The 12,500-nt window shown below is 48.2% G+C and overlaps 2 non-coding genes across 2 annotated transcripts in view; both read left to right on the top strand.

Moving 5' to 3' along the window:
- Positions 1-1,745, top strand: part of LOC143303844 (small subunit ribosomal RNA) — a 1,923-nt gene extending 178 nt beyond the window's left edge. The window contains exon 1 of the ribosomal RNA XR_013060495.1: positions 1-1,745. This exon is cut by the window's left edge and continues 178 nt beyond it. This is a non-coding gene — a ribosomal RNA (small subunit ribosomal RNA).
- An 8,988-nt stretch (positions 1,746-10,733) lies between these two features.
- On the top strand, positions 10,734-10,888 carry LOC117165195 (5.8S ribosomal RNA). The gene has a single exon (XR_004465850.2). It is a non-coding gene; the product is annotated as a 5.8S ribosomal RNA (ribosomal RNA).
- Positions 10,889-12,500: the final 1,612 nt, after the last annotated feature.

A 12,500-nucleotide genomic window follows, 5' to 3' on the forward strand; every position in this document is an offset into this window, starting at 1 on the left:
CAGATTCCGACCAGAGATGGTAGGAATGCTTTTATTAGATCAAAACCAATCGGTGGCGGATGGCTCGTCTGTCCGTCCATCGTTTGTTTTGGTGACTCTGAATAACTTTGTGCTGATCGCATGGTCGTCTAGCACCGGCGACGCATCTTTCAAATGTCTGCCTTATCAACTGTCGATGGTAGGTTCTGCGCCTACCATGGTTGTAACGGGTAACGGGGAATCAGGGTTCGATTCCGGAGAGGGAGCCTGAGAAACAGCTACCACATCCAAGGAAGGCAGCAGGCGCGCAAATTACCCACTCCCGGCACGGGGAGGTAGTGACGAAAAATAACGATACGGGACTCATCCGAGGCCCCGTAATCGGAATGAGTACACTTTAAATCCTTTAACGAGGACCAATTGGAGGGCAAGTCTGGTGCCAGCAGCCGCGGTAATTCCAGCTCCAATAGCGTATATTAAAGTTGTTGCGGTTAAAAAGCTCGTAGTTGAATCTGTGTGTCACAGTGTCGGTTCACCGCTCGCGGTGTTTAACTGGCATTATGTGGTACGTCCTATCGGTGGGCTTAGCTCCTCGCGGGCGGTCCAACTAATATCCCATCGCGGTGCTCTTCACTGAGTGTCGAGGTGGGCCGATACGTTTACTTTGAACAAATTAGAGTGCTTAAAGCAGGCTACCTTCGCCTGAATACTGTGTGCATGGAATAATGGAATAGGACCTCGGTTCTATTTTGTTGGTTTTCGGAGCCCCGAGGTAATGATTAATAGGGACAGATGGGGGCATTCGTATTGCGACGTTAGAGGTGAAATTCTTGGATCGTCGCAAGACGGACAGAAGCGAAAGCATTTGCCAAAAATGTTTTCATTAATCAAGAACGAAAGTTAGAGGTTCGAAGGCGATCAGATACCGCCCTAGTTCTAACCATAAACGATGCCAGCCAGCGATCCGCCGAAGTTCCTCCGATGACTCGGCGGGCAGCTTCCGGGAAACCAAAGCTTTTGGGTTCCGGGGGAAGTATGGTTGCAAAGCTGAAACTTAAAGGAATTGACGGAAGGGCACCACCAGGAGTGGAGCCTGCGGCTTAATTTGACTCAACACGGGAAACCTCACCAGGCCCGGACACCGGAAGGATTGACAGATTGATAGCTCTTTCTTGATTCGGTGGGTGGTGGTGCATGGCCGTTCTTAGTTGGTGGAGCGATTTGTCTGGTTAATTCCGATAACGAACGAGACTCTAGCCTGCTAAATAGACGTAACTTATGGTATCTCGAAGGCCCCCGGCTTCGGTCGGTGGGTTTTTACTACCAACGTACAAACAAATCTTCTTAGAGGAACAGGCGGCTTCTAGCCGCACGAGATTGAGCAATAACAGGTCTGTGATGCCCTTAGATGTTCTGGGCCGCACGCGCGCTACACTGAAGGAATCAGCGTGTTTTCCCTGGCCGAAAGGCCCGGGTAACCCGCTGAACCTCCTTCGTGCTAGGGATTGGGGCTTGCAATTATTCCCCATGAACGAGGAATTCCCAGTAAGCGCGAGTCATAAGCTCGCGTTGATTACGTCCCTGCCCTTTGTACACACCGCCCGTCGCTACTACCGATTGAATGATTTAGTGAGGTCTTCGGACTGGTGCGCGGCCAATGTGATAAGCATTGCCGATGTTACCGGGAAGATGACCAAACTTGATCATTTAGAGGAAGTAAAAGTCGTAACAAGGTTTCCGTAGGTGAACCTGCGGAAGGATCATTAACGATACGATACCAAAAGAATTTGACTTGAACACATATAAAAACTATGAAATATATATCAATGGTCGGTAAGGAGCTGTACTCCTCCTGTATCGACGAAAGTATATACGACGTATTAACAAGCTATATACTTTAACAAACGAAAACGCCAGGGAGCTTGGCAACCTCCGTTGGCACGAATAGTAATATTCTTAAGGAGGAGACGACCCTCCAGCTACGGAATTATACGAAGAGAAGGTGGCACTCTCTCTCGATCATCGGGATGAAGAGATATGTGTAAGTATAAAAACGAAATGCGAATGAAACTTATTCGAGGCGCCTGCGTGAGGTCGTAAACAGAAAGACCCGCCGTCTCCGAATAAAACATATATATATATATGTCGGATCACGATTCGAATTTTGGGCGCGCGACGACTCTTCATGTGGACTAGCCATCGTTTCACAAAGCCGAGATTTTATTTACACGTATATACAGGTCTATCACTAAGCTTAACAAATAATAGGTACATCTAATAATAAGTCTAACAAACACTAAGCCTAATGAATAATACGATCTACGAATAATTAAATTAAATAATACTATTAGCAATGTTTGAGTTCAAACGAATCCACGGTCACCGGGATAACTCCTTACTAAGCGAAACTAACTTAGACGCAAATGCGATCGTCGAAAATGCTCGATGTATCACTCTCCAAGGCAATCGCAAGAATGCCGGCCTCGTGGAGATTTTTCTCCCTGTACGATTGCATTTTGTTTTCTATCCCCGTTTGGAAGCATCGAGAAGGTTCCAAACGCCGTTGCTAGGCACACTCGTTGGAAGCATCGAGAAGGTTCCAAACGCCGTTGCTAGGCAGTTTCTGCCTGGAGTTTTGGTTACTAAATACAATGTATGTCCCATTGCATCGGCACCTCCGAGGCAACATCACACGTGGCTCGGCCCGCTCTCGAGGCCGCATGCCGCCACAACCACACTTCTCGGAAAACACATACAACCACTCCAGACCTCCGTTAGATAAAACATCCATCCCGTGACCGTGGCTACGTTCAGCGACCGATTGTCACCTCGAACCCAATCTCGCTTATTACAAATCTTAAACAATTACAACTATAATAAAATCTAGGCTAAGGTACTAGAGGATGTTCCCAAAATCTCCAAGGAAGGGCTTCGGCTTTCCTTTCATCTCCGACACGGCCATCCTGACTATCACACGTCCTCGGGTGTACCTTCGTCAACAAAACAAAAGGAAACAAGATTAGTGTCATTGTGATTAGCATTCAAAGTGCCAGTTGCATTCTGCGTGCTTTCAGTCGGGTCGTAATGACATGACGGACCATTCTCGATTTCACACCCAAATGGGTCTCATCCTTCGAATCGCACATACTCTCAAAGTTCGTTACATAACCAGCTTCGTAACACGATCGCTGTCAACACTAGACCGCCTCCAGCCTCGTGACATTGTCACTGTCGGTACTAGACCAGCTCCAGCTTCGTGACATCGTCGCTGTCGGTACTAGACCAGCTCCAAATCCGTGACATTGTCGCTGTCGGTACTAGACCAGCTCCAACCTCGTGGCATTGTCGCTGTCGGTACTAAACCGGCTCCCAGCTTCGTGACATCGTCGCTGTCGGTACTAAACCGGCTCCCAGCTTCGTGACATCGTTGCTGTCGGTACTAAACCGGCTCCCAGCTTCGTGACATCGTCGCTGTCGGTACTAAACCGGCTCCCAGCTTCGTGACATCGTCGCTGTCGGTACTAAACCGGCTCCCAGCTTCGTGACATCGTCGCTGTCGGTACTAAACCGGCTCCCAGCTTCGTGACATCGTCGCTGTCGGTACTAAACCGGCTCCCAGCTTCGTGACATCGTCACTCCCAGTGCCTGACCGCACTGAACTCCGTCCCATGGCCGCACCTGGGCTCATATAATTCTACGATCCTCTGGGATCGGGGTACTCGCATCGCCATGGTCACTGTTCTCGTCATCACAACAGACATCCAACTCCGCAGGAATGCGACTATCCGGCATTTTCCTTAACCTGTCATGACTGTACTTGTATGACCTTTTCCCATCCAGTGTTTTCAAGGTATATCGGTCTCCTCCCAGGACCTCCGATATCACAAACGGACCCCTGAATTTTGGATCCAATTTTGTCTGGTTCCTTTCTTCATTTTGGCGTAGTACCAAATCACCAGGATTAAACCTAACTACTTTAGCTTTGGTTTTATCGAATCTCTCTTTGTCATACCTAGCACTAGTTTCCATCTCTTTTATTGCCTGTTGTCTTACACTGGAGATATCTATTTCTTTTTCCTCGATGTTATCAGGTAGTAATAAGTCATACGGTCTTGCTGCTCTACCAATCAATAACTCTAAAGGACTCGATTTGGTTACGCGGTTGATGGTGCAATTCAAAGCCAATTGCATCTCCCCGATCGCGTCTTGCCACGAACGCCCGGTCGTTTCCACCGTTGTGAACATATTTTTTAACGTGCTCATAACACGCTCTACTTGCCCATTGGCCCTACTTGCACCGGTCGCGATCAAATGAACTTTGATTTGTTTGCTTGCACAGAATTCTTGAAACTCCCGGCCCGTGAAACATCTACCCTGATCTGCTATTATTCGACAGGGACTACCGAACAAAAACACGGCGGACTTAAGTGCCTTGATAACGCTGAGCGAATCCAATTTGCGTGTGTGATATAAGTGCACGAATTTCGTAAAGGCATCGATCAAGACGACGACATACTCTTTCGAGTCATTCTTGCCACTCAGCTTGCCCGTTATGTCCATATGCACCGTATGCCACGGTATGCCGGTCTTAGGTATAGGATGCAGTTCAGCCTGTATTTTACCTGAACTAGCCTTCGAAACTCTACAAGCATGGCAGTTCTCGACAAACTTGCGAACATACTTCGCCATTCCCTCGAACCAATAATACTCATAGAGCTTCTCGAGCGTTTTATCCCATCCTAAGTGCATAATTGACTGATGCACATGGTTGATGACGGACCATCTAAAACCTCTCGGAACAATGGGTAAGCAAAGGGTTCTGCCCTTTCGTTGTACTTTACGGTAAAGTGTACCGGATCGCAGTTCGTAGGTATTCGCGATATCTTCCGCGAGCTCTTCGTTCTGTAATTTATTAACGATTTCGGAGATTTGCGGATCGCGACGTTGTTCCGCTAATAGCCAGTCTTCGGAGATCTCGGCCAGATTAATCTCTTTCTCTGCGACCTTGTCTATCATACGGCGATTCAAGTCTACGGGGTTTCGCGAAAAGAAATCTACGTGGGCCATTCGTTTACCCTCTCGATACATGATGTCAAAATCGAATGTTTGCAAATAAGCCCACCACCTATAAACCCGGTCGTTTAAGTTTACTTTGTTGCTGGAGGCTTTCAAAGAATTACAGTCCGTAACTACTAAGAATTTCCGTCCATGTAAGTAGTGTCGGAAATGCTTAACGGCGCTGACTACTGCTAGTGTCTCCAGTTCGTACGAATGATACCTAGATTCCGCGGGACTGGTCCTTTTACTATAATATTCGATGACTCTGTTTTCCTTTTCGACTCTATGCATTAAAATAGCTCCATACCCCTCCGAACTAGCGTCGGTATGTAGCTCTATGGGACGATTGGGATCAAATATCATTAACACCGGCGCGTCGGTCAGAACGGAAATTATCTGTTGTCTTATCTTTTCGTGCCTGTCCGTCCAAGTTATGTGCTTGTTACTAGAAGTGAGTGCGTACAAGGGTTTCATCACTTGCGAAAATTTAGGAATAAATTTTCGGAAGTAAGAGGCCAAACCTATAAACTGCCTAAGCTGTGTGACGGTCGACGGTGCAGGTAAAGAATTCAAAGCTTGTATTTTTCCCGGGTTTGGACGAACTTCTCCGTTACGAATTACATATCCCAAATAAAGTACCGACGTCTTCAGAAAAGAACATTTAGCGAAATTGAAAGAAAATCCGGCGTTTACGAGAGTGTTTAGTACAGTGTGCAACCTTTCTAGAGCTTGATCTATTGAGTCGGCGATTATTAGAACGTTGTCCAAATAAACAACGACATACGAATAAGCGAGGTCGCCTAAGGCCTTGAAAATGGCTCTCTGGAAAACGGCTGGTGCATTTTTCAACCCAAACGGCATCGTCACGTATTCGTATTGACCGTCGGGGGTAACGAACGCAGTATATTCCGTCGAGTTAGGGTGAATGGGAATCTGGTGAAATCCGCTAGCCATGTCCAGGCTAATGAAGTATCTCGCACTCTGCAATCTCGCGATTTGGTCAGCAATAAGGGGTAAGGGATACCGATCCGCGACCGTATTTTTATTCAGCGCTCGAAAGTCTACGCACAATCTGTCTGAGCCGTCCTTCTTCTTCACGAGTATTATAGGGCTCGCGAACGGCGAATTACTAGGTTTTACAATTTGTGCTTTAATTAATTCGTCTATCCTCTCGCGTACTATTCTTCGCTCTTCCACGCTAAGCCTGTAAGGGCTTCTCTGCACGGTGACGTTGGGATCGATTAGCCGTATTTCCAACTGGCCCGTACTGACGCGAGTACGCGGGAAACCCGTAATGAATGATTCTTTAAATTTTTCGAGAACAGAGATTAATCGATCTTTATAGTTACCGATCACATCAGTGTCAACCTCGTTAATGTTGACCGCATCTTCCGCGACTTTACCACAAGCGTTAACGACCTTTGTTTTACAAATAACGAGGCTATTTTGCGTGATATTTACGTCGAATCCCTGGCTCAAAATCTCGCGACCAATCATGACGTCGTATTTTAGGTAATCGTCAGCAAGGACATGAAAAACTATCTCCAATGTAAGATCGTTAATACGAACAGTGGACAAAATCTGAAGTGTACTCTTAATACAAGTATTCCCGATCCCCCGCATCACTACCACATCGGTTATTCTTTTGCCCGAAAATTTCGAGGCTAGGGACTCTTTGATTAACGAACACTCGGCCCCAGAATCAAAGTAAAATGGATACGACTCACCCAGATGGCTTAATCTACCAGCCGGAGCTTCTACTACACAGGAGTCGATCCGGCGTTCGTCAATGGAATCGTAGTTTCTTTTCCGCGATGATGGGCAATTAGGCGCGATATGTCCCTCCTCGTGGCATTTGAAGCAGGTCACCTTCGACGATGCGGCCGGTCGTTTTTCCTTCGGGTTTCGTATATCCTGCTCCTTCCCCGTTTGTGTTTGCAGGCGACACTCCGTTCTCCTATGTCCGTGAGCACCACAGCGGTAGCACTTAATCCGAGGAACTGATAGCCTGCTGCGTTTAGCTTCAGGTTCCGTTAGTGAATTTCTTGGCGAAAATGTCGGCTGATCGTTGTAAGGGAGAATCCTCATTTCATCATGAAATTGGTCCTCCGTCCTGATATCATTCGCGAGCGTTAGTCGCCGAAAGCGTCGATCTTGTGAACTCAGCATATAAAGGGCGAGGGCATTGATCACTTCGGGCATCGTTAGATCTTGCAACTTCATCTGCAGCATGGAGCGGAGGCGACTACCGTACGCTCCCGGAGATTCAGTCTCCGACGGTCGTTCTCTGGATATCCTTATTAACGCCGAAGCGGCTGTCTCTCTGCCACCAAAACGCGAAAGAAATTGTTCCTTGAACGTTGGCCAGGTAAGCTTTCCACCGCGCACTATTTGTGAAAGCCAATGCGCAGCAGAACCCCTTAGGGCGCGATTTAGAGCGGAAAGTAACGCACTCTCTTGCATCGGGTGGTCTTTCAAAATCAGATCAGCATGAGAGCACCACGCGGATGGATCGGCGCCCGCGCCTTCGGGGTCAAAACGTGGTAACGTTGCATCCTTAGATTCCGTACTCGGTCGTTGCTCCCCCGGTTTGTGCGCTAGCGTCTGAATTAACTCGCGCATAAGGTCCATTTGCTCTTGTAGCACTTTAAACGGTTCTGATCCCACTTCTGATGTCGGATCACGATTCGAATTTTGGGCGCGCGACGACTCTTCATGTGGACTAGCCATCGTTTCACAAAGCCGAGATTTTATTTACACGTATATACAGGTCTATCACTAAGCTTAACAAATAATAGGTACAACTAATAATAAGTCTAACAAACACTAAGCCTAATGAATAATACGATCTACGAATAATTAAATTAAATAATACTATTAGCAATGTTTGAGTTCAAACGAATCCACGGTCACCGGGATAACTCCTTACTAAGCGAAACTAACTTAGACGCAAATGCGATCGTCGAAAATGCTCGATGTATCACTCTCCAAGGCAAACGCAAGAATGCCGGCCTCGTGGAGATTTTTCTCCCTGTACGATTGCATTTTGTTTTCTATCCCCGTTTGGAAGCATCGAGAAGGTTCCAAACGCCGTTGCTAGGCACACTCGTTGGAAGCATCGAGAAGGTTCCAAACGCCGTTGCTAGGCAGTTTCTGCCTGGAGTTTTGGTTACTAAATACAATGTATGTCCCATTGCATCGGCACCTCCGAGGCAACATCACACGTGGCTCGGCCCGCTCTCGAGGCCGCATGCCGCCACAACCACACTTCTCGGAAAACACATACAACCACTCCAGACCTCCGTTAGATAAAACATCCATCCCGTGACCGTGGCTACGTTCAGCGACCGATTGTCACCTCGAACCCAATCTCGCTTATTACAAATCTTAAACAATTACAACTATAATAAAATCTAGGCTAAGGTACTAGAGGATGTTCCCAAAATCTCCAAGGAAGGGCTTCGGCTTTCCTTTCATCTCCGACATATATATATATATGAAATTCTAATAAAAGGGAACTCTAGCTTCGAAAGAGCCAACAAAAGTTAAGGCTCGATATCAAACGAAAAAAATTACGATGGAAACCACGTGTAAAGAGAAATGCAGTCGTGGCGCCTGCGAGAGGCCGTACACAGAAAGACCCGCCGTCACGATCTCGTATTTCGTATTTGCATCGTGGAAACCGTACGAACGAATATAAAAGTCCATGCAAACTAATAAGAAAATCTCTAAAGTGCCTCGTGTCGGAGAGATCATGCTCGCCTATTCTCTTCTATGTTTCGTGGTCTGTGTTGCGTTTGTTCTCCTCCTAGCAACGGGACATATCGAAGACGCCTCTTTGGGATCGAACGAAGCGTCTAGAACGAGTCGACGAGAGCGAAAGAACTTGTAGCGAGTCGCGCAGAGCGAAAGGATACCGATATACATCTTCGAAGGTTCTCTTCGAAGATCCATGGATACCTTCTGCGTCGACTTCTCTCGTCTCTTTCATCGAAACTCTCGTCGTTCTCGAAACGTGCTTCCTACCCACAGGGCGTGTGCTCTTCGTGTGTCGTTTCGTTCGAAATAACGAAACCACGTGTAACATACTCGTGGATCGGGTAACCTAGAACGAAGACGCATCGCGTGGATGTTGGCCCGCTATGCGACGATGACCGATGATGATGATGATACGATGTCGATGTCGATGTCGACGACGACGACGATGAAGACGATGTGTAGCAACGATTCGTAACTAGTGTAGCCGAAGTTCGTTCAGAGGGGAATGCCGCCGGCTTCGAAGCCTCGATGTCGTGAGTCGGACACCCGTGCCGTCGCTAGAGTTTTTCAAACTCTGCTTCTGGATATTGGGACGAAAGACCGCTCGAGGACGACGACAGCCGTGCGTGCGTATCCCATCGAATTTTTTTACACCACCTGAACGAGACTAAAGTTTCGTCTAGTTGATCGTCTACCGTCGCATAATGTATATTATATACCGTTCAGAGGGGACCGGCTGTCTTTCCTCGTTGTCGTGAGTCGGACACCCGTGCCGTCGCTAGAGTTTTTCAAACTCTGCTTCTGGATATTGGGACGAAAGACCGCGCGAGGACGACGGATGCGAGTTCCATCGAATTTTTGATGTACACACTACATGAACGAGACTTAGTTTCATCCAGTTTGTCGTCTATCATCGCATATATATAATATACCGTTCAGAGGGGACCGGCTGTCTATCCTCGTTGTCGTGAGTCGGACACCCGTGCCGTCGCTAGAGTTTTTCAAACTCTGCTTCTGGATGTTGGGACGAAAGACCGCGCGAGGACGATGGATGAGAGTCCCATCGAATTTTTGATTTACAAGACACACACACTACCTGAACGAGACTAAAGTTTCATCGAGTTTATCGTCGTCGCATAACCCGTTCGGAGGGAACCGGCTGTCTATCCTCGTTGTCGTGAGTCGGACACCCGTGCCGTCGCTAGAGCTTTTCAAACTCTGCTTCTGGATGTTGGGACGAAAGACCGCGCGAGGACGATGGCTGCGAGTACCATCGAATTTTTGTTTTTTTTTTTTTAAAAAAAACATCACCCGAACGGAGATGTGTTCTATCTTTCGTCGATTTTTCATGCTTTCAGTCGTCGCGTGGTCGCCATCCGTTCGGAGGGGATCGCCGGCTTCGAAACCTCGATGTCGTGAGTCGGACACCCGTGCCGTCGCTAGAGTTTTTCAAACTCTGCTTCTGGATATTGGGACGAAAGACCGCTCGAGGCGGACGGCCGCGCAAATCCCATCGAATCTTTACTATCACCCGAACGATGGAGAGATGCACGCGCGCTGTTTCTTGAATAATTGGACGAGAGAGTAGAATCAAACACATATAAAACATGGGCTAGCCACCGTCCTTACTCGTTCGCGAGATCGTGTGCTGTACAGAGGATTCAGAATCGGGTGTATATATCCCCGTCGTTTCCTGACGAACGGAGCTTCGATCTCGATGGTTGTTATATATCATAATGTACTTTACGCCCGGCCGGCGAACGCGCGTATCTTCGCGCGTTCGTCGGTTTCTTTTTTTTCGAACGTTTTTGTGTCGTCAATCCTATGGCGACTTCTGCGCGTTCGATTCCCGTTGGTCGAACGTGACGGAACTCGGCTTCGCTAGAACCGAGAAGAGTACATTTGAGTATTGAACTGTTGCAAAATTTATAAAAGATTACCCTGAACGGTGGATCACTTGGCTCGTGGGTCGATGAAGAACGCAGCTAATTGCGCGTCAACGTGTGAACTGCAGGACACATGAACATCGACATTTCGAACGCACATTGCGGTCCACGGATACAATTCCTGGACCACGCCTGGCTGAGGGGTGCTCACGTAAACCTAAGACTGTTTGCGTTGCGTATCGTTACTCTCCGTATCTGTCTCTCTCTGTTCCTTCTTGCCTTAACAACCCGCCGTCGTTCTTCTTTATATAAGAGAACGTTTCAGAGTCGGACGAAGGTACAAGAACGAGGATACGAATAAGAGCGGACGGAGAGAACATACGCGACGTACGAGCGATTGTTGGACGCTCGTCGGCGTTCGTCGCGGTCGTGCAGAGACCGTGCAAGTCGTACGCATGCTCGATATATAATCTATCGTGTTCACGGGAGACTACGAAACTCTACCTCTGTCTCTCTCTGTCCCTTCTTGCCTTGACAACCCGCCGTCGTTCTTCTTAAAAACTGTAAGAGAACGTTTCCGAGTCGGACGAAGGTATACGAAGGGATACGAATAAGAGCGGAGAGAACCGTCACGGACCTGCGTGAGTGCTCGCGGCGTCGTGAGTCGTCCTTACGAGGGCGACCGCCCGCTTATGCACCGCTTCGTGTATCGGTTATCGAACGTATATACTCGTAGTGTTCTCCTCGTGACCGATTTTTTTTTCATATCAGGCGATATATGCTACGTTTGCCGGTGTTCGACGCACGAAGGTCCGCGCCCCCGACGTCGTCTTAAACGAATATTATATTTGGCGAGACTGAGAGAGAAAGCAAATATGGGAACTCGGTCGAGAGAGGAGAGAAGAGAGAACCAAAAACCTAAACTCGATGGCGTGCGAAACTTTGCCATAATCTACCGTCTTTTCTCAAGACTCTCGTACAGCCCCAGGGATCGAATGCCCACTCCGTCTCTTCGCGAAAGCGACTGACAACAACGAGGACCGTCGCATCGATGGGTCGTCGTTGCGTTTTACACGCTCTGTGCTTTTTTACAAGCTCCGAAAGTATCAGCCGTAGATCCGGGAACGCACGCGCGAGATTTCTTCGAACGCTCTGACGACTTAGGGAGGTATGATCCCCAGCGTCGCGCGGAGATCGGAGAGTACACGTACTCGTATCGGGACGAATTTTCCCCGTCGTCGTGTATCTCTCTGCCCGCGCGCCTGGCCCCCCAAAGCCACGTTCGTCGGAAATCTTACATATTTGTAATGCGTGTGCGAACTAGCGTGTGTCTAAGATCGGCTATACACGGGTGCCGCTGTACTACAAGCTCGAGGTGTTTTGCGCAGCGTTTCTGTACCCGAGGAAGATGCGCATGTGAGTCCGTTACGAAGTTGTTCGTACGGTCGTCGTCGGAGAGATCGTAGACGAGGAAGAAGACGATCCCCTTTGGCGAGGCTCGAGAAAAAACTTTGAGAGAGACGAGGTATACACGCGAGTACGACTATGTCGTGCGCGCGTGTGATTTTTTTTTTTATGGCAATTCGGTGCTTCGAGAATAGAGAAAAGAGAGTGTTGGTCATCCCATGCCTCTTCGTCGTCTATCGCTGGACCGCGCATCCTAACGTCGCGCCGGTCGTCCAGTCCCCGAACACACACACCCGACGGTACGTCTCGCTCGCTTTTTCACTTGCGTGAGTTCCCGTACCGGGAACCGCTGGAATCGTCGAGAGAAGAGAAACGGCTGTAGGAGAAAAAGAGGACGGACGTTAAAAACCG

Source organism: Bombus vancouverensis, chromosome 16 (genome assembly GCF_051014615.1).
Source record: "Bombus vancouverensis nearcticus chromosome 16, iyBomVanc1_principal, whole genome shotgun sequence".
NCBI classification, from domain to species: domain Eukaryota; kingdom Metazoa; phylum Arthropoda; class Insecta; order Hymenoptera; family Apidae; genus Bombus; species Bombus vancouverensis.